At 34.2% G+C, this 20,734-nt stretch overlaps 1 protein-coding gene and 1 long non-coding RNA gene across 5 annotated transcripts in view; one reads left to right on the top strand and one right to left on the bottom strand.

Annotated features, from left to right (window-relative positions):
* The window catches only part of LOC102948923 (bifunctional heparan sulfate N-deacetylase/N-sulfotransferase 4), a 375,766-nt gene extending 375,097 nt beyond the window's left edge, over positions 1-669 (bottom strand). For 3 of the 4 annotated variants that reach the window (XM_042984005.1, XM_042984009.1, XM_042984010.1), the window contains exon 1: positions 2-63. The gene's annotated coding sequence lies outside the window, so the exon portion shown is untranslated. Of the gene's footprint in view, position 1 lies in introns of all 4 variants that reach the window. The other variant, XM_042984004.1, reaches the window with a different exon arrangement.
* On the top strand, positions 237-20,346 carry LOC122237975. Its single transcript, XR_006216824.1, has 3 exons — positions 237-323; positions 5,870-5,947; positions 20,308-20,346. It is a non-coding gene; the product is annotated as an uncharacterized LOC122237975 (long non-coding RNA).
* The last annotated feature ends 388 nt before the right edge of the window (positions 20,347-20,734 follow it).

The following is a 20,734-nucleotide window of genomic DNA, read 5'->3' as shown; positions in this document are numbered from 1 at the left end:
CCTTGGCTTAGAAAAGCGGGCTTCTCAGCCAATCACGCCCGCTCTCTGTGCCGCCTCTCCTCGCGCTCTAGGAAACGCGCTTACCCAAAATCCCTCGGGAGGTGGCGAACCCTAGCCTTCGTCTCGCGAGGCACCGCGAGGCTCCCAGCTCACGGGTTGTTTTCCCTTGGATGAAGGACATCAAACTCATTGCAAAGTTATTTCGTTTCCACTTGAGAGTTTCGGTGGTGAGGTCGGATGCAGGCTGCTAAAGTCTCAGTACTGCTCCTAGACGCAGGTGAAGGGACCCACAGGCTGTTTCCGTTGCTCTCCAGGGATCTGCGGTAAGCTTTTCTCGGTTCTAGCTCCGCTTATTTTGCGTTCTGAACGTTTGAAGTTTGTTTACCGTAATCCTTCTGGATAAAAAATTGGAGTGTGAGAGAATCCAGATTTTCATGGTGAGACTTAGTAGGCCACAATATTTGGGTTTGTGGCCGATCTCATCAATAAGGTAAGCTCCTCAGGGAGGACCTGGTGGATCTCAGAAACAAGAAGTCTGGTTTTATTAGGGAGAATTGTTTCAACAAAGGGAAATAATTGGTACTCCTGAATTTTGGAAAGGAAAGTGACAGCTTTTAGGTAACTTCAAAGCCACAGAGTAAGTGCACAGTATGAACTGCTGTGAGGGGGTCTTCGGGGGGATATAAGGCAGGAAATCCAGACTGTTTTAATCAACAGCATATCAAAATCTAAGTAGGCAAAAATTAGAGTATTAAAAGCTCACTGTAAAGAAGTCATCTCTTGAAAGGCATAACAGGCCTGTTGGTAATGCAAATGTCAGAAGCCAAAGCCACAAAATTGGTGGCCAGGTGTCAAGCATTTAGAAGTTGTTAGAGGACTTGCCACCTAACTGTAAACTCCTGTGCTAGGATAAGTTGGTCATGGAATGGGTTAGGTTGATACTGGGTCACTAGCTAACCTCAAGAAAATTTCTGTGCTGATAGGTACACTGTAAAATACTATAAAATCCCCAACCCAGTGGCACATCCATCTTAGGTATGTGCCAAGAGACCCAAGGCTTAGCCAAAGAAATGGGATCCTCAAGTTTCAAAGAACTGAGCACACCACATTCTGGCATACCTGCTTCCTGTGGTAAGAACCGTGGTCCCAGAATTACAATGGCCTTTACAGGAAGCATTCCAATTAGATAAGATTTTTCATCTGAGGAGTGCATTTAAAAGTGAGAATACCCAAATCAGACAAATGCAATGAGAAACCTGTTTTGATGGGCATGCATAAGTTTCCAAAAGACTTCAGGATTACAGAATAATAATTTCATTGAAAGATTCATAGCAAAAGAGTAATGAAAAGTTAAAGACACAAGAGATGCCTTTAAAAAAAAAAAAAAGACTATTTAGACTGATGTGACTGTTACTATTCCCTTCTGCCCTCCTTTGCCTGAGTACTCACAGTCTACTGTACCTCTGTCTGAATTGCCTTTCCACTCTGAAGAGACTACAAGACCATAAATAAGTCATTGACCTTACAGACACTTCACTCCAAGGAGGGCCTTCATGTGGGCCTCTCTCAGTGTTGACGGGACTCTTGAGGGATTCTCCAGTAAACTGCTACCAGCTATTCCCTTAAACTGCAAAAGGGAAACTAAAAATTAATTGAAAACCTTGCTAAAGTCAGGTAGATACAAGAACTACACTCTCTACTTTAAATTGGGTGCAAGCTCTGGCTCTAAAGGTTTGCCTTCTGGAGAAACACAACACTTGGGAACTACCAGCATAGAAAAGGGCATGACCAGGCCTGAGGCCATAAACAGGATTTAGTAAAAAGTAGAAACCAAGTAGCGATTTCCCACCCTCTCAGGGCATAAACACTGCAATCTGGTATGTGTCTTGTAGCAGGAAATAGGATGCCACTAAAGACAGACTCCTTGCAGATCTTCCCACTGTAAAGGCGTCCAGTCAACCAATTCTATATGGAGAGCTTCCTGTCAACCTCAAGTGTCTCAATATTAAATGTAATAGGACAGTAAAGGACTATCAGATGTTTAAGAAAAGCCACTAACATGAAAAGCGAGTGGCCAAAACCAACAAATTAGAAAATTGTTAAAAGGAAGCCACTGCACAAAGTAGAAGATTAAGTAAAACAAATTGCCATATAAAGAGTTGAGAAGATATTATATTATTATAGTAAGTGCTCAGCTCAGAGTAATGAGAGAAAAAGAAAGAGGACTTGGATAAAATAAAAACAATTAATGAATTGAAAGGTGAAATTGATAAAATTTTGCATCATGGGGGTGTCTGACTGACTCAGTCATATTACTATTGATACTGCGATTGTAAATTCAAGCCCCATGTTGAGTATAGAAATTACTTTAAACCTTTTTTTTTTTTTTTTGCATCATGTCTCCAGACTAGAAAATGAGTCCTGCAGAGGTAGGACACTCAAGGAACAGAGAAGCAAGACAGAGATTTGGTTCAATTTGGCCCTTTCTTAGGAGAACTGGCAGCTAGTATTTTGCAATGTATATAAAAATTGAAGTGATAATAGTGATAATTATTAATTATTTAAGTATAATTGATATAAGTTTCAATTTTACAACATGTTTGTATATTTGTGAAATCACCACAATAAGTCAAATTAATATTTGTCACATTACATAGCTACAAAAAATTGCTTTTTCTTGTGATGAGGACTTTTAATGTCTCTCAGCAACTTCCACATATGCAATACAGAATTATTTACTATAGTCACCATGCTGTACATAACATACCCATGACTTTTTAATTTTATAAATAGAACTTTGTACTTTTTTGCCTCCTTTACCTATTTTGTCCCCTACCCTCCCTCATCCTCCATGTCTGGCAACCACCCATCTGTTCTGTGTATCTACAAACTTGGTTTTATTGTTTTTTAATTCCACATATAAGTGAGGTCATATAGCATTTGTCTTTTCTCTGACTTATGTTACTTAGCATAACATCCTCAAGGGCCATCCATGTTGTAAACAGCAAGATTTTGTTCTTCTTTATGGCCGAATAGCATTACACTGAGTGGTGTGCGTGTGCACATGCATGAATGTGTATATATGCGTATCACATCTTCTTGAGCCATTCGTTCACATAAAGACACTTTGGTTGCTTCCATGTCTTTATTATTGTAAATCATGCTGCGCTGAACTTGGGTGTGCATATATATATATACATATACACACATATATATGTGTGTATATGTATATATATATATGTTGATAAATAGCAGTGGAATTGCTGGATCATATGGTGGTTCTATTTTTAATTTTTTTAAAGGTTTATTTTATTTTTTTATGTGAGAGTGTGCGTGCGTGCATAAGCAGGTGAGGAGCAGAGAGAGAGATACACACACAGAATCTGAAGCAGGCTCCAGGCTTGAGCTGTCCACACATAGCCGTGCACAATGCTCGAACCCATGAACCAGGAGATCATGACCTGAGCCGAAGTCGGATGCTTAACTGAGTGAGCCACTCAGGTGCTCCAGTATATATTTTAAATCTAGAAAAAAAAAGGTAGTGTACGTAGTGGTTTAAATTTCACTAGTGGTCATTTTATACTTACACTCATTGCTAAATGTAATGTACTAATTCAGTTTTTTATTAGGAGTTTTAAGAGTGAGTAAGGATTTAGTGATGTCTTAAAGTTGAGATTGCATTTTACCGTAAATAATTGAAAATTAAATTATATTTACTTATAGAAATAGGAGTTTATTTTTCTTATAAAACAAATCTGGAAGTATGTCATAGCTGGTGTTAGTTTAGAGAAGTCCAAGGGGGCCAATGTCACTAATATTATCTTGGTCTTTCCCTATGGTCTTAAGATGACTTCTCAAGTTGTAGTTATAAAAGATTTGTGGTCAAGGAAAGAGTCATCTAAAGGCTTAGCAGGAATGAGATCTTGTGTGGAAGTAGCTAGCATTAACCTAAGTGAAATGAGCAATTTTCCCTCTTGTTATCTTCTTACATCATCTACCTAATTTGAGATGTATACACACACACATATACATATGTACATATCAGTTTATTAGATTTGTTTTCTCAGGAATTTTGTGGCTTTCTATCTTCACTTTCAGAAGTTATCTTTCAGATTTAATGTTTACAATAAGTTTTATAAAATTATGTATAAAAATTACTTAGAGAAAACTTATTTAAGTGCTCATGTGATGATTTTTAGTTGTGTTTTTGAAATACCACTTGTGAATTGTATTTTGTATATTCCATGGTGTTAATATTCCCATGCTGCTGTCTTCTCAAATTTTGGGGTCTCTACCTTATTACCTTGATAGCCTAGGAAAAATTCTCAGTATTAGAAAACAAAAATGATCTTCCACCACTAAATATTGTTGTGAAATCCTTGGCCACTCTTGATTTTTGTTTGGTTAGTTTTTCTGTCTGAATACTTCTAGATTATTTGATTTAAAAAATTCCACCTATCTATTTTAAGGGTGGTGACCTATTTTTACTTTGAGAAATATCAATGAGCTATTACCATTTATAAGTTTTAGTTCTTTTTAAAAGCACTGTTTTTTAAAAATCTGTTTTAATTTGGTTATTGTTTCTGCTCTGTTAGTTCTGGTTACTTCTAGATGTTGCATCACCATTTCAGGATTTCTAACAACTTCTCAGCTATTGTTTTTATCTTGTTTCTTTACTTCATATGCTATGAGTGGTTCTCAACTTTTCTTTTAGTTTTCTGATTTTATTTTTTGTAGCATTCAGTTCTTTATGAATCTAAATTTGAATTTAATACGGCTTTGTGTTAATTACCTTCCAATGTCTTTTTTCTTGCAAGTGATTTTTACATGCATTCTAATCACTTTGTTCATTTCAGCTTGTTAATTATCTCATTTTTCATCATTATCTCTTCTTTGACAAATTCTCAGAATTCTAAAAATTTAGTAATTTTAGTAGACTTGTTGGGTTGTATTGAACTGTGATCCTCCTTTACTTCATGTTCTAGAATCTTATCATGTGCAAATCTGTGTAACTAGACCAGTAGTCCACAGTGTGGTTTGGTGTGGAGGCTGCTAACAGGTATAGATGATAGTAGCAAAGCTAGTAATTAATTCCCTCTGACCTCCACCACCATTCAGGAAATGAAATGTGTGTGTAAGAAATGCTTTCAGGTTTCTATTGGGGAAGAGGAGATATTAGAAGAGATATGTGAGTTTTATTTATATTAGGAAATAAGAATAAGGATTAGTAAATTGTGTTTATAATGTTCCTGGAAATTCTGTCATAAATCTAGTACCTTTATTCTGTTTTGATTTGTTTAAGGGATGATACCATTAATGATAAACAGGTATCCATTAAGTTTATTTTTATGTATTATTCCAAATACATTTTTATAATGAGAATGTCTATCTTGTGTTAGCTGAGTCAGGTTCTAGATTATTTCTCTTTTTGTTATTATGCTTAGAGGTATAGTCCCAACTGCAAATTTAAGAATATTGACAGATATTTGCTTTTACTTCTGTAGTTTCAGGTTTTGCATCCTGTATCTATATTTACTCATCCATAAAGTGATAAGGTGGTCAGGCTTAACCTTTTTTCCTATTTAAACAACTCATAATTGCCATGGTCCTTTATGTTAGTGTGTTATACCTCATAATTTATATGTATTTTATATTAATATTGTTACTAATACTAAATGATTCCTTGAAAAATGTTTGAACTCAAGACAAAGTTGAGGAAAGGGCATTGTGTATTATTTTTTGCCAAATTATTCTACTTATATGATACAGTTCTAAGGTCACAGTGCTTAAAATAAACTCTGCTAGATTAAATATAACTTATAATTGTAGTGCCGTTCATACAATATCTCTAATCAGAAGCCTTTTTCAGGTTTATACAAAGGTGCTCTGAACATGCAGTTTTAACCTCTACTGATTCAAGGACTCCGTCATCATCCCATTTTCCAGGGTGAGGTGATTTCTAATTACTGCACATCCTGGTGTTTAATTTCATGTGATAAGCTTGTAACTAATAAGTAAATATGCCTGCTTGTTTCTGAGAATTAAATAATTTGGATAGAATTAAAAAAAAGATTTAAGAAATGAAAAAGGTGAATTTCAGAAAGCCAAGCATACTTTAAATGAGGTTTACTCTAATTTTCCTGCTTGCAAAAAAAAACAAAACCAAACTCCTCTTTTGCCCTTTCATAACTGATATAAAATAGATTTAAATGGAAAAAAATACAACCATTTGTTGTTGGTTTATAATAGTGTTATTAAAAAATCACAGAAAATGGGCCAATTAATTTTTCCAAAATATATTATAATGGGGCAAATATGTGCTATGTTATCTAATGTTTTTTATTTTATTTTTTGATAGTAGTGAGGCATTTAAGATCTTCAAATAAGTGTTCAGAGTCAAACTGAAGCATAGCTTTTACTATACCTCTTTCAGAAAATATTTTTTTCAAAATCATTCCTTCTGTGTATATTTTTAAAGATATATATCCTACCTAAAGATAAGATCTGCTGATTAATGAACTTTAAATTTATGATGAATGGTGTAACTTCAGATTATCAGTACTATAACATTAACAAAATACCTCTGTGTGTTATTTGTGAAGTAGAGGTGTGCTATTACTGTTGAAGGAGTCGGGCGAATTGCAGTCTGTTTAAGAAATGCACATTATATTCAAGTATGGCTTGGTATTCCCTTGCTGTTTACTCTTTTGAGTGCAAAAAGTGGTTTTTGCTAACTCCATTTTGCTGCTCATGGAAAGCTGAAAAATCAATAGCTTCAGGTTGATGAAACCTAAATCCATTTGATTCCTTTCCACCAGTGCCATTATGCAGACAGTCAAGTGTGATGTATTTAGTTCATGCAGTACTTATTACTCTCAAGCACAGCTTCTCATCAGGGAAAAATTAGACCAGATGAGAAGTAATCAAGAAATTCTGGAGAGGTTGCAAAGATCTTCTTTTTAACTGCTTCCTTTTTTTTCCTCTCTGTCTTTGACTCTCATAGTCTGCAAAAAAGAAAAGTTAAGATCTCCACCACAAAGCTCCAGAAAGTTCTGTAGAAATGTTTTGTGTCACCTTTAAATCAGTATTTGTCCTTAGTAACAGTCACAATAAAGAACACTAGCTGGATAAATGCCAAATTAAGAAAAATTCCCCCTTACTAGAACTATTAGAGTCATCACTTTGGCAGAGTTGAACAAATAAAAAACTGCTAGAACTGATTTCGACATTTCCATTTTTTCTTAATAGGCTATTTAATAGGTAGACAGCTAAAAGTAGTTGTATAATCTGGAGGCTCAGAGCATGGTCTTTGGCAATCCCTTTCTGTTAATTACTAGCTTGATTAATCTTGAACACATTGTCCTCTCTGATCATCAATTTTATCATTTATGTAAGGGAATTATAATAATATCAGCCTCAGAATTTTGGAAAGAGAATAAAATGGGTAATCAATATAAAGCATTTAACACCATAAACATTCAATATGAATTATTTGTTAATATTAATCCCTTACATGGCAATGATTGGATATGAATATGCAGCAACTCTTTTTCTACTTTAGCAATGTTTTAGATATCTGACTTGAAAGTTACAGATATTTGACAAAATCTCCCATATTACATTGCTGTAATGTATATATTACAATGAATAATGAAATGATCATCTGGTCCAACCTCCTGCTTTAGTAGTTAGAATGCTAAAATGACAGTTTACGTGATTTGCCTGAGCGCAAAACATCTGTGCTTGGTGAAGATGCAAGACTAGAACTTGGATGTCCTTGCTTTCAGAAGTGCCTTTTTTTTTTTTTTTTTTTTAAATGACTGTTTATTTTGAGAGAAGGAGAGGGCAAGTAGGGGAGGGACAGAGAGAGGGAAAGAGAATCCCCAGCAGGCACTGCACTGTTAAGCACAGAGCCCAACATGAACCCGTGAACTGTGAGATCATGACCTGAGGCAAAATCAAGAGTAGGACAGTTAACCCACTGAGCCACCCAGGCTCTTGTCAGAAGTGTCTTTTTCTTTTATACTCACATCTGTGAATTTATCTAGACTTGCTTTTCAGACATGGGTAGACAAGTTAAGCTCCAAATTACAGAAACTACAATTTAAGGTAAAAACTTGGTCACAGAGATATACATAAAGATCACCCTTACTAGAAGTGATACTAGTGGCTGACTACTTGGAATGAATTAGCAGCTGGCAAAAATCTGTGAACAATGGAATGAGAGCCATTGTGGTGGGCAAAGACACCTGGAAAGCTTTGAAACTGTCCCAGTGCTATCAGACAAAATAGTAAAATAAAGCAGTAATCTATCTCAGGAAGAAATTCATCTACCTTCTTAGACTTAAAAGAAGTGGGAGTTGTGGTCTCTCTCATTTCTATGTTTATTTCAACTATGTTGGTTTTGCAGAAACCAAATGGATTGTAACAAATGGTAGTGGATTATCATGATTTTAACCAGTTGTTAGCCCCAGTCACATTTGTAGCCCTGTAAGAGGTATTTTTACCTAAATGTATCAAGACAGCCTTGGACACTGAGTATACTGCTATTAACATGATAAATGTATTCTTTCTACTCTCCTCAGTTGAGAGGACCTAAAGCTGTTTGCATTTTGTGAAAAGAACACAGGAACATATTATTTTGACTTAAGGATAGGTTAATGTTACTTTCTTTTCTCTGCTCAAAAATAATCTACAGTACCTTGATTATTCTGATATTTTGCAGAACATCACACTGGCTCACTGTTTTAATTATATCATGAAAATTGAATCTAGTGAGCAGGAAATGGTGTTATATTTAATATGTCATGCTAAGACATATGGATGTCTGTTTATGGAAAATAAACTCTACAAAAATTCAGAGACATGACATATTAGTGAAAAATTTTAGGTTATTTGGCTAGAGTGGTTGGTACATAATGGGGGCAAGGTGGAATGTGTCCAGCATTCAGGGGATATGCTGGATTGTCTCTTGGTACTTCCATGCTTTTATAGTGACCATAGCTCTAACAAGAAGAGGGACTCTTTAAGGAGGAATCAACCCACCATGAAAGCAATCTAGAACAGCTCAATTGCTGATTCAGGCTAAGAAAAATCTAGAATGTATGGCGTAAGAGGACAACGATGAATATAAAACAGTGACAAATACAGTTTGTTCCCATAACTTTATATAAAAACAAGCCACTAATTTGAAAACTCAGTGACAAAAAAGACTTAAATGGTGCATGTGGTGGACAATATCAGAGGCCTGGGTTGCCTATCTTTTTTTTGTCTCGCATAATTGTAAATAAGACTTTGGACAGTTCTGTATGAGTTTTGATACACCTGGTGCCAATTGTAACTTGTCTGTTTCAATGCTTCTGCAGAGCTGATGACATAAATGGATTTATTCCAACATTCTGAATAGTAATCTGAAAACAAAAGCAATTAGTGCCCTTCAAAACAACCCTTAAAGACACTGGTGATAGGAGCAGATGCCGATGCTCCCTGTGATTAACTCCTAGAAAACTGCTTGCTTCTAAGTTCTTGTTTCAGGCTCTGTTCCATGGGTTTCCCAGACTAAGATATCCTCTAAGAGTAAATCTAACTGCATGATTATAAGAGGTACATATTTTTGTAAAGCAATTATATCACAAGTTCACCTGATGAATAAAAATAGTTCTTACAATTATGAGAGCCACAATTTTCATGATTTTCTTTTTATTTAATTTTTTTTTTGTGTTTATTTTTTGAGAGACATAGAGCACAAGTTGGGGAGGGGAAGAGAGAGAAGGAGACACAGAATCTGAAGCAGGCTCCAGGCTCCGAGCTGTCAGCACAGAGCCTGACACGGGGCTCGAACTCACAAACCATGAGATCATGACCTGAGTCGAAGTCGGGCACTTAACCTACAGAGAAACCCAGGCGCTCCTTCATGGTTTTTTGATACAACTATTTTCTATAATCAATTATATGGAGAGATTATATATAATTATATATTATATGTACAATATATAATGTTTACTTCCTATTTATTGATCTCCACTATATATTTTATTTTTATTTTTATCTGTTTTTAAAGTTTATTTTGAGAGAGAGAAAGAGAGAGAGAAGAGGGAGAGAGAGAGAGAACAAGAGAATCCTAAGCAGGCTCCCTGTTATCAGTGCAGAGCCCAATGTAGGGCTCCATCCTTGCCTTGGCTCATAACCTGAGCCTAAACCAAGAGTCAGATGCTCAATCAACTGAGCCACCTAGGCAGTTGTACCACTGCACATTTTAAATAAAGTTTTTTTCTTCCTTTGAGGTGGTTCCATCCAAATCAGTACCACTTTTGCTTTATTTTTTTTTTTTTCTACCTTCACTTTCGATACTCCCCTATCTTTGAAATTTAAAGAACTGTGTTACATCATAAATGAATTAGGGAAAAACAGAAAGGCCCAGAACTTAGAAATGTAGTTCTGGAATCATGGGGGAATTAGATTAGGGAATCCAAATGCTTTACTGTTTGAATAATATATTTGTAATGATATTAAATTTAGTAGGATTAGACACATAAGAGAATTGTTAAATTCATGCACAGACTGACTTTAGTTACCTTTTATAGTGCATTATTACTGGAAGCACTCATATTGTGAATCTCTGTGGCATGTATTCATTAGAGTCTTTTATTATGTTTTCAAAAGCTAGAAATGCAATTTATATCAATTTGCTTTCCATACTTCTTAGGGAATTTGATTGAATATGAAAAATTCTACTGAGTTTCTGTATTTGTACTAGTAATTTGGATATATACCTGTACAACACACTTGTTAAAATGTCTAACACTTTCAGATAATTCACTAAAAATATATATAAGGCTACCAATTCATGCCAGCTTCACAGGGTCTAGAAATATTATTTCTAAATATACACACATATATAGGCACACAAACACACATAACTCTTGATTTTCTTTGCTACACTTTTGCATTTGGCTTAGAACAGACACAGATAATTAGAAAAGGGTGGGAAGACAAGTTTCTCATATGATTCTCTAACAAGTCATTTGCTTAGCAGTGTTAATTATATACCCACTATTAGTCCTCAGAGGCTTTCTGTGTGGTAGGTTTTATTTTATTTATTTAATTTTTTTAACAGGTGAAGATATATATTGGGGCTTAGAGAGGTTAGACAACTTGCCCTAGGTCTCACAGCTCATAAGTGGTACAGACATATTCAAATCCTTCTGGCTTTGTTTTAAATTTTAATATTTTCATGACCACTTATTCCTTTTTTTTTTTTTTTTGATGGAATATATTTGTTTTTTGCTTCTGCAAATGACTTATTTGAATTTAGATATATAATTGTGAATTGATACCTTATGTAATTTTCTGTTAATATATTTCATTCCCTCTTTACAGTCTCATCCTTATATTATGTTAACAAAAGTTTGGCTCATCTATAACTCTTTTTAGACTGTGTGTTCTTTTGAAAGCAAGAACTTCATAAGTTGGATTATAATGGTATACATGAAAAAGTCATACTTGTCAATGATTAGTAGTAAATGTGTATGATTGTATCTCTGTCTTCTATATTGTACTTTATGAATTTGTTTCTTTAATATTATGCATATTAGCAAAATATACATATATTACAGATATTACTATTTACATGTTTGAGTTACTTAAAATAGGTAAAATATTCAAAAATAATTTGACTTTGGATACTGAAATGGTCAAGAGTTTCAAGAGATGCAAGAAAAAAGGAATAAATTACATATAATGAGAGAGGACTTTGAACTAATGATTTGAAGGAAATAAAATATGAAATCTATGTGGTTTGACTCTATACCAGTCAAAATAAAAACTCTTTAAAAGTGAGGCTTGGTTAAATATCACTTTATCTGGTCCAAAAATGCGACTTCATATGAAACTACACCGCCTATTGTTCTATTCCAAATGCAGAAATAACTGTAAGGCCAACAGACATGTAAATGTGACCTTTTGCCTTTGATGCGCCAAATTGAAATTGTGTGCAGGGGTGGCTGACTGGTTGTCGGTAGAGCATTCGACTCTTGGTCTCAGCGTTGTCAGTTCAAGCCCCATGTTGGGTGTAGAGCCTACTTAAAAGTAAATAAATAAATACCTCTTAAAAAAAGAAAAGAAGTTATGTGTGCAGTTGTTATCAGAGAGAGAGACTTGGAGAATTCTTAAGGCTGCTTCACCCTTCACTAATTATTTCCAATTATTTGTTAGATATTTCTATATTATAAGGCAGTTTTTCCACAGTCCAGTACTGAATTTTTTCTATTGTTGTCTAAGTCTGTTTTCTCTTAACTAATATCTGGTTCTTGATAGGTATTATAGCTTATTAACAGAATATAGCATTTAATTTTGGTATCATTCCATATCTTATTCCCTGGTTTATGGTGAGAACCTCAGTATATTTTTATTATAGTTTCTGTCACTTTATTTGCTATTTGAATTATTCTTACACTGCATTAAGTCCCCTTGTTTACTAATTACATACAATTATACTCAACGATAATTAAATATTAACTTAATTCTCATTATTACTTAGACCTAAACTAATTTCATCTTTTGCATGAAAAGACTGACTTTTAAATTCTAAATACTCAATTTTTAATAATTATGGATCTTATTATTAAATATATAGTTTTAAATTTACTGAATTTTTTCACTTTATAATTTTTATTTGGTTACAAAAAACTGAGCTCGTTTACTTAATTTTACCACCCTATCATAAAGCCCAGGTTAAAAAAAAAAATATTTTCTTTTATTTTTGAGAGAGACAGAGAGAGAGGGAGACACAGAATCTGAAGGAAGCTCCAGGCTCTGTGTTGTCAGCACAAAGCTTGATGAGGGGCTCAAACTCACGAGCCATTAGATCATGACCTGAGCCAAAGTTGGACATTTAGCCGACTGAGCCACCCAGGTGCCCCAAGATTTTTTTTCAAGGATGGATTCTATAAGAAAAGGAATCTCTTAAATAGCTAATGTAAAAATGAAAATTATGAATCATATATATCACTGTGAAACATTTTGGGGAGGTTGCTTATTGTACTGTCAGATAATGCCAGTATTTTCTTATGTTTAGTAAAAAAAATTATTTAATAGAGCTGCCAGGGCCACAGCCTAAATGTTTTTTTTTTTTTCTTCTGAAGAAATCTGATTACTTCTTCCACACCATCTATATAAATTTATTAATTTACCTGTTTGTAATTCTCTACTTTTTGAAATGACTAGATAGATGGTCTGTAGACCATTATATATATATATATAAAGGACTGGAACCAAACCATAATTCACAAGGCAGTGTCTGTGTCTTACTTAGAGCTTGATACATTCTTGATGACCTAAGGACATACCTCTAACCCATTCCTCAGTGAGGAATCTTTGGTGTAGTGCCTCATTTTCAGTTTCTCCAGAACTTTCTCCAGAACTTTCAGTGAACAGCAGCTATAGCTGTGGCATCATAAGGACAGCAGTTATTTATTTATTTATTTATATGTGTATTTATTTTTGAGAGAGAGGGAGAGTGAGAGCGTGCCTACAAGCCAGGAAGGTGCAGAGAGAGAGAGAGACAGACAGACAGACACACACACACACACAGAATCTGAAGCAGGCTCCCGGCTCCAAGCTGTCAGCACAGACAACGCGAAGCTCAAATCCACGAACCTTGAGATCATGACCTGAGCTGAAGTTGGACACTTAACTGACTGAGCCACCCATGTACCCCTGCAATCGTTCATTTATCACTCACTCAGTGCCAGGCATGGTGCCAGTTCCAGTTCACACATTACCCTGTCTAATATCCATAACAACTCTGAGGTATATGTATTGTTATCACTATTTGACATAAAATTCATATTTAGAGAATTTTAATAATTTTATTATAGTCAAGAAGGTAAAACAGATTAGAACTAAGACTCAACACACATCACTGTGATCTGAAGCCATAAGTAAAGGAACAGCATAGTGTTCTTGCAGAAGTAGGAATTATTTCATTTTCATATATTTTTAACTTTTAATGATCTACTGGAACATTATCCTTAATTTGCAAATATCCCTAAGTAACTCCTGTATTTAAACCTACAGTCTTCTTTGTGACTCACATTCCTTTGTACCAAACATTCTGACTCCTTAAAGAAAAGCAGCTAAATTTACTGATGCCTTCAGTTTCTCACATCATTATTTCTATATGACTAAACTTAAGGACATATTTCCCACTTATATTATTTGCTTTCCTGGGTAACAGTATTGACCACAAACACTCACTATTGAACCGTAGGCCATGCCTGTTTCTATACTAAGTCCTTTGTAGTCTCCTTCACGGGCTGTTCTGCTTCTTTTCCCCTGTTCTAGAAGCTTTCCTGGCTTGATAATGTCATTTGGTATTACTAGGGTTTAAACATAGCTTTACCTGCCCTCTCCCAACTCCTGTAAGCCCTTCAGATTCTTATTTTTTCTACCAAATGTTCTCCTCTTAGTTACTAATACTTTGACAAACTGCACTAAATTGCATGCGAGGAGTCTCCAACTACAGTTGATCTTTCCAATGATGACTTTTATGTGTCAACTTGACGAGGTCAAAGTATCCAGATATTTAGTCAATGACTATTGTAGATGTTTCTGTGATAGTATTTTTTGATAGGGTTAACATTTATATGAAGCTTATCCTGAAAAAGTGAAGCAAGATTAGCAGCACAGTTTTTGAGATGCATGATAAATCACATATACAAAAACGTGTTAATTATTTTCTGTTTTTAATAGTGTTTAACAATTGCTGTTCCTTCCCTTGACACTGAGATCTTGCAAGATCCTGATGAATCTCGTAAAACCAGTAGTGATTTGTAGACTACCCTTGGTATAGTTTTATTGTTGAAACCTGTTTATAGAAGTGATTCTTAATCCCCTTTTTTCTATTATTTTGAATAAGCAGGATATTAGTATCTTATGCTGCTTAATTATAACTGTAGAGATACTGAGAAAATAGATTATTTTTCTTCCACTTTTCATTCACATATATTTGTAAAAAAGAGGAAAATAAATGTAGATATACATCCTACCAATAAATGTAGATGGAGTCATTTACTAGTTTTTACTTCTCCTTTAAACTGTATTTTTATTTGTTATAATTCCAAGCTAACTGCTTTTATTTATTTTTTTTTTAATTTTTTTTTTAACGTTTATTTATTTTTGAGACAGAGACAGAGCATGAACAGGGGAGGGTCAGAGAGAGAGGGAGACACAGCATGTGAAACAGGCTCCAGGCTCTGAGCAGTCAGCACAGAGCCCGACGCGGGGCTCGAACTCACGGACCGCGAGATCGTGACCTGAGCTGAAGCCAGACGCTCAACCGACTGAGACACCCAGGCGCCCCCAAGCTAACTGCTTTTAGAACATAATAACTTTTTACTTCTCCAACTTTGACCAGTCCTAGAAAGTGTATTACACCTTTGAGAACTCCCTTTTTTCGCTTAAAAAGAGAGAAAATAAATTTGACAGTGTAATTGTAATGAAATATTAAAAATATGCTACGATCAAGTTTTTTAAATCCCACTTATACACATATATTAATCTAGGTAGGTACACTTAAATCCTATTGGCATTCTTGAATCTAGAAATTACTAGACATTAGGGATAAACATGGAAATAATACTGTATAATTTCCAAGTAAAACTCCTTTTAGGAATGTATATCTGTATGCAAATACTTTCTAGAAATCAGAAGTACCATGCCAAACTAAGAGCAAGCTTAAATGGAATAACTCCAAATGGGAAGCTTCCTCTAGTGAGCAGGTTAAAACTTCTGTAACCATTGATAGAGGCTCATAGTAGAATACAACCATCTTTATGACTGCTAAGCCCCAGACATAAGGAATAATATAACTTGATTCTAAATGAAGCTGCATTCTCAGATCTTATTGGTGTTTTATAGCTAGTATATATCTTTAAAGTGAAAACTTTCACAGATCAAATATGAAAGGCCTATGCAATGTTAATTTTTGTTTAAAGAAGAATGATCTCAATATTTTACGTAATGTCTACTATATGTTCATTATTAAATACTGAATGGAGTTTTTGGCATTAGTACTTAGTTTGTATATGTACTGATACTTTGGAAAGGTAAGATAAGCCTTGATAATCTGCCTGGAACAAAATTCAAAATTCCAACAAATCTTGTTAACTGTTATAAAGGAATGTTCACCGAGTATTTGTGCTACCTGACTTTTGATTATGTGGGAACACAGGCACACACACATTAAGAATAAATAATATTGTAGTTCAGAGGAAAACCGTGGGTTCTGTAGCTTGACTGTCTGGATTTTGATCTTGACTTTCACTTACTGGTATTTGAACTTTGAAAAATTACGTAAGCTGTGTGCATCTCAGTTTTTCTTCTCTAAACCGGTTGTAATGATTGTTCTCACTTCATAGGAACAATGCCTAGCATAGTAGATGCTCAATAAATGTTACTCATATCGTGGGAAATGAAATGTATGTATCTAATGTTCAAACACTAGTGATTTCTGATTTTTTTCTTGAAGTCACTGTTTTTGTTAGTTTGGTGTTTGTGTCCTGAAACCTTCCTAAAATTCTGAATACCGTTTAAGTATTATCACATTGATGTTAACTCTTCTTGGGAATGTTATAATAGTCTTTGAAATAAATGCCCTGGATTATATTACTTTAATTTAATATTAGGGTGGCATTTTTGTGTAGTATTACTTGAATAACATAGCAGACTATAGTTGGAAGCAAACTTAGAGGTCATTATTTACAGGAGGAGAGGGATCTGGACCCAGATTGATAGTATGACCTTCTGAAAATCACTCAGCAAGGGGGAGGATCTGAGAGTGGAATGCAGATCTTCTGAGACTTAAATCTGTGTTTTTCTTGTTATGCTACTCTGCTCTTCTTCTCAGCAATTAAATTGCATGCTTTTAAAAAATGCACATATTCTTTCTTTGTATATGTATTCCTTAGAAATGAAGAATGCTATTATGATTGGAAAATAAATTTGTCAGGCTAATTTATATGCAGACAGCATTTTCCTAGCTTTCTGATTCTAAATAATCCTTATACTATTGAACAAATGATTAGGCATTTTTCACATCTTAGGATGTAAGACCAATATTGTTAAATCTTTAATCATGCCCAGAGGCAATACATCAAAGGAATCAACTATTGTAATGATGATGACTTCAATTAACTATTTTGTAATCCAATAATGAATTTCATTAGTATTCTAAGAACTTTCCAGGCATTATTACCATAATCTTCAGTGCTCCTATTTGGTATTTATTTTGGGTCCTGAACATAATAAATAGAAAGGCACAGTCCCTACCACCAGATAACTTTCATTTCTTAGTAGAGTACACTACAGAATAATGTGTGTCTACAAAAGGAAATATTTGCATGTAAATTTTACTACCTTGGATTACTTACTGGTCTGTGTTGGTTCTTCACAAGAGAGGAAAGAAGAAGAAAAAACAAATGAGAGATTGATTTTTTGGCTGTCAAAAAGCCAGGCAACAGCTCTTGCTAAATATTAAAGCTGCTACCATCTCTAAATGAAGGTGAGATATTCACTTACTTCACAAAGCACATGTGAGAAAGATAACAAATAGTATTCATGACTTTGAAGTCTGGAGAGCTGAGACATTTATTAACAATAGGATACAGGACCTTGTGATACTGTCATTTCCCAAATTAAACCAAACCAAATCTTACTCAACTCAGTATCTTCTTCTTTTTTTTTTTTTCAATATATGAAATTTATTGTCAAATTGGTTGGTGGATCCTGAGAAACTTAACAGTATCTTCTTCTGTAAGATAATTTCTCCTTTAATAATTCCATGTCTTTGAGAAACTAAATATATGTGTTCTTTTAACAATAATACTCAGTTTATTTAAGGAGTATTTGCCATTCCTCATGGGAAGGGTGAAATAAGTGAGCCTGTGCACATACACCTATTGTTTTAAAACCTGGTGGTCTCCCTAACAGGTTCTTTGACATGAAAAGACTTGACAAAAAGTCAACTGTGTCTAATCTTTGTCTTAAAAAGATCTTCCTGAATAGGAAAAATGGGGAAAAAAGATGATGTTCATGCTCGTTTCCCATTTTTTGGTAATGCGAGGGGAGAAAATAAAGCTTATCTAAAAGCTATTGAAGGCAATACTGTGACCATCTCTATACTCCTCTCTACATAAATGGTGATTTTCTGTGAACTTAGAATGCATGATTCTTTTTTGTTTCCATGGCTGTATCTGGAGTGTGTTTTATCTAAAATATAGCTTAGCTTCTTTTTTCTCAAACGTGTAAGTCAATCAGAATGGCAATAGTGTATCCTATAATTTTAACTATTAGTTTATTACTATGATTTTTTTGCCCCACTTAACAGGTAGAGACAGAGTACATGGGAACTTAAATAACATGCTCACTATAAAGCCATGCATTAGAAAATATTGTTCATTTTTTAAAATTTTAGTTGATGAATCTAATTATTTGATCATTGTCCTATAGTAGTTTCATTATTAATCCAAGTAAAATAGATTATCAACAATTAAAACCTTAATATTTTGGAGTGCCTGGGTGGCTCAGTTGGTTAAGTATCTCACTTTGGCTTAGATCATGATCTCATGGTTTGTGGGTTTAAGCCCCATGTCGGGCTCTGTGCTGACAGCTCAGAGCCTGGAGCCTGCTTCGGATTCTGTCTCCCTTTCTGAGTCTCCCTCACTCATGCTCTGTCTCTCTCTCTCAAAAATAAATAAACATAAAAAAAATTAACAAAACCCCCCTCAATATTTCATCTTAAACACATTCCTTATTGCTTATCTTAATTTAACATTTCTAAAAAGTGCCACTCCTATCCTTCTAAAACCTCTCTTACTCATTCTTCTCTCTGAGCTAGTGATACTCTTCCAATTGCTTCCTAGATAATTTCTTTTTGTGTACTTGCATTCAAGTCAGACAAGACCATCCCTTGGGACTGCCCTTAACCTCCATCAGTTAACTTCTTTTTAAATGTTTTTACCTTTATGTTACTGTTGTTTTTATAGCCTTTGAGGAATAGGCATTTAGGAAACACCAACAGAAAATGGGCTTTTTTTTTTTTTTTTTTTCTTTTTTTACGAATCCCAGTGTAGGTATCTGAGCAGGGAGCTAAATCATAGATTAAACAGAAGAATAAAAGGCACTATTGTATGGAACAGAAACTTGCTCATAGGGGAGAACAAAATAAAAACCTCATTTTTGAAGCTAGGCTATGATATCACATGTAAAAAGCCTGACTTATTTCTCACCTAATCAGTTTTGTTAGATTACATATTATCAGAATACATATATTTCACCTATATTTTAAAATTACTTTTCATATAATTTTTCATAGTTTTATCTATTTTGTTAGCTGGTAATAATTGTTCAAAATATTTACTCCTATTTCCTACCAGTTTCCTCTTTATACAACCATTCCCTGGAGGAATGACTTTCCATATATATTATAATGGATATAGAAATGCTAACTTACCTTACCTTCCATTATATTATATTAATTATATGATATGATATGATATATATTTCCTGGCCTAGTTGACAACAGGGTTGGCCTTGTGATCTACTTTGGTCAGTTGAAGAAGAAAATATATAATGTGTGACAAACAATTTTAAGAGCTAGCATGAGATCACAACACTTTTTAATTCCATAGCTATAAAACTAGCAAGTTCTGGAACAAAAGGGTTTAGAATTAATAAACATAGTTTACTATGAGGAATTTAACCCAAACAATAATGATTCTTTGGTGTAGCAAGCTAGTGAGATTTAATATTATTTGTTATTACAACATAACTCAATTTCAGTTGACTAATATCTGCTTTGTCTATAGTTAGGCTACTTTTTTTTGTTTCTTCTAGCTTGCTCATATTTTATTAAACATCAGAAATTCAGCTGTTTAATTATTATCTTAGAAAACTGATTTTGCTTTTTCAGACTTCTATTTTATCTTTATCACTGATAATAGAAAGTACCTTTACTTTATCATCACTTTCTTTGGGTTTATTCTAGCATTCTTTAAAACCACTTAAATAGATCATTACCTTATTTAGCTTTAACATCTCTGTTCTCTAATATATAGTTTTTAAGCTATAAATTCCCCTTCTTACTACTATTTTACTTGAACTTACAAGTTTCAATGTATAGCTTTGTTTTGTTTTAATGTCTTTTTGAAACTAGAGGTAGTTACAAATATGTTATTATTTTTTTTTAATTTTATTTATTTATTTATTTAAAAAAATTTTTTTTTAACGTTTTATTTATTTTTGAGACAGGAAGAGACAGAGTATGAACAGGGGAGGATCAGAGAGAGGGAGACACCGAATCTGAAACTGGCTCCAGGCTCTGAGCTGTCAGCACAGAGCCCGACGCGGGGCTCGAACTCACGGAGGGCGAGATCATGACCTGAGCTGAAGTCAGCTGCTTAACCGACTGAGCCACCCAGGCGCCCCACAAATATGTTTTTAAAATTCAAAGTGAAAAGTTGTTTTCTTTGCTTATATTGTCATTATTGACTTCTAATTTAATTGTATTGCAAACAGAGTAAGTGTTCTGTGTGGTAATGATTTTTGAACATTTATAGACTGGTTTTAGTGCCAAGTTTGGAGTGAGTTTTTATAAATAGCCCATGTGTGCTACAACGTTGTTTTTTTCTCATTGTTAGGTACAAGGTTCTTTATGTCCAACAAATCATAATTACTC

This window comes from Panthera tigris, chromosome B1 (genome assembly GCF_018350195.1).
Source record: "Panthera tigris isolate Pti1 chromosome B1, P.tigris_Pti1_mat1.1, whole genome shotgun sequence".
Taxonomy (NCBI): Eukaryota; Metazoa; Chordata; class Mammalia; order Carnivora; family Felidae; genus Panthera; species Panthera tigris.
The sequence above is the reverse complement of the archived record's forward strand: the minus strand, read 5'-3'. Positions and strand labels throughout refer to the sequence as shown.